We start from the raw sequence: 2,500 nt of genomic DNA on the forward strand, positions 1-2,500 counted from the left end.
TAGGTCTGATGGCGTCGACGGTTGTTTCGTCTTTCTTTCTCTCTCTCTCTCTCTCTCTCTCTCTCTCTCTCTCTCTCTCTCTCTCTCTCTCTCTCTCTCTCTCTCTCTCTCTCTCTCTCTCTCTCTCTCTCTCTCTCTCTCTCTCTCTCTCTCTCTCTCTCTCTCTCTCTCTCTCTCTCTCTCTCTCTCTCTCTCTACCCATTGCATATTTGTTTTAAATATGACATCATACTGATGTCTTCATTTTCTGCAAAGCACAAAAATTGGGTGTCTAAAGATTTTAACATATTTTCACATTAATCTATTTACTAACTACTTAGTGTATTGTTTTTCTCTTCCTTTCATGAAAGTCGTGTTAGCAGATATTGTAATAGACAGTATTACCAAAGACTATATATATTTTGTTAAGAAATATCAGACTATATTCGATCTTGTGCAAGCTATACTGAAACTCCATGCCAAAGACAGTCATATACGAAACTGATATATCATAATAGCGATAAATGCTTAGAAAGCATATTTCATAACATAAACCGATTCTTAGGAAAATAACAAATGGATATGATGGAATATGAAGTTGGCGGGAATTTCAAAACACGTGTCTTAATGATTGCCTTATTTACAGTAATATTGCAACATGAAACTAGCAAGAATGGCTCGGAACCGCATCATTAGCCGCAAAGTGACGATAAGATAAAATAATATTCACATTTCTACATCAACTCTGAGTATTTCAGATTTTAAACGCTGGATTTTGGCGCGGTGTATGTTCATCTTCTGTAAATGTTTACAGTGAAGCAAACACCTTATAATTTAACACTAAACGAAGGTAGTCTTCCGAAAAATAGTACACGTTAGTAAATATTACAGGAGCCAACGTCTGGTTCACTTCCCATAACTTGTTTTTTGTTTATTTTCCTTGGGATGTTAACGAAAGTGCTCTTTCGTAAACATTCAGTGAATGAAAGGAAAACAGGGAAGAGAGGAAGAGAGAGAGTGAGAGAGAGAGGGAGAAAGGGAGTGAGAGAGAGAGAAAGGCTCACGGACAGAGAGACAGAGACAAAAAAAGACCTAAGTATTTGATAATGATAATTATAGATAGTTATGTAATTTTTGATTTTCACAATTATCTTAATCTTTCTATTGCTCTTCTTTTAATTACAGTTACTACCATACTTCTCACCATTAATATATTCATCATTATATTAATCATAATCATCATTATCAATGTTATCACCATTCACGTAATTACTATTACTAATAACCTTATCTTCATAATCATTATTGCTGTAACAATTCACATAATCATTATTACTATTGTCTTTCTCATTATTACTGTCATTATTCTTATCATTCTATTCTTATCAATATTATCCCTATTATTTCTAATATCAGTCACATTACCATTCCAGTAATTACCATTATCATCACATCCATCACTATAATGATAATAAAAATGATAATGAGAATGAGATTGATACTAATGATAGTAACAACAGCAATGGTAATAATAGTAATAACAACAATAACAATAATAATAACAATGGTAAGAGGAATGAGGATGATGATAATAAAGCCAATACTAATGATAATCATTTACATACAAACAAAGATAAAACTGAAGAGAGAAACACACAAACTCCAGTAGCGTCTTGTTCGATAAGACAAGAGGAGGAAATAATCAGATTAATTCCACCTAACACTCCTGGCTGTACACACGCGTCAATCACAATTAACATCAGTGCGAAATAATTAGTCTAATTAGGGGGGACGGGGAGGTGGGGGGTGGGGGAGGAGGAAAGGTTGACGGGAGTGCGGGGGGAAGGGAGGGAAGGGGGTAGGGGGGAGGGGGGAGGGAGGTTGAATCGGTTGAGAAAAAAATGTTGCTCCTTTTTCTAACGTCAGCTGATGGATCTTTTTTTTTTTTTTCTTATGCGATCTGTTTATCTATCTGTCTATCTGTTAATCTATCTCTTTATCTATCTTTATTTATATCCACAGATATGTCTATTCATAGACACACACACATATATACATGTGTGTGTGTACATATATATATATATTCAGACATATGTATATATGTGTGTGTGTGTGTGTATGTGTGTGTGTGCGTGTGTATGTGTGTAGAAAGAGAAAAAGAAAGATTCACGCACATGGGTATATATATATATATATATATATATATATATATATATATATATATATATATATATATATGTATATATATATATATGTATATATATATATATATATATATATATATATATATATATAGAGAGGAGAGAGAGAGGCAGAGCGAGGCAGGCGAGCGAGGCAGGAGCGAGGGGAGCGAGGCGAGCAGGCGAGAGGAGAGAGAGAGAGAGAGAGAGAGAGAGAGAGAGAGAGAGAGAGAGAGAGAGAGAGAGAGAGAGAGAGAGAGAGCGAGAGAGAGAGAGAGAGAGAGAGAGAGAGAGAGAGCGAGAGAGCAGAGAGAGCGAAGGCGAGGAGAGCGAAGAAAGAG

The 2,500-nt window shown here is 35.5% G+C and overlaps 1 protein-coding gene across 1 annotated transcript in view; it reads left to right on the forward strand.

Annotated features, from left to right (window-relative positions):
* The window catches only part of LOC113807158 (neuronal calcium sensor 1), a 28,076-nt gene that overhangs the window by 12,940 nt on the left and 12,636 nt on the right, over positions 1–2,500 (forward strand). The window lies entirely within an intron of this gene.

This window comes from Penaeus vannamei, chromosome 14 (genome assembly GCF_042767895.1).
Source record: "Penaeus vannamei isolate JL-2024 chromosome 14, ASM4276789v1, whole genome shotgun sequence".
In the NCBI taxonomy this organism is placed as follows: Eukaryota; Metazoa; Arthropoda; class Malacostraca; order Decapoda; family Penaeidae; genus Penaeus; species Penaeus vannamei.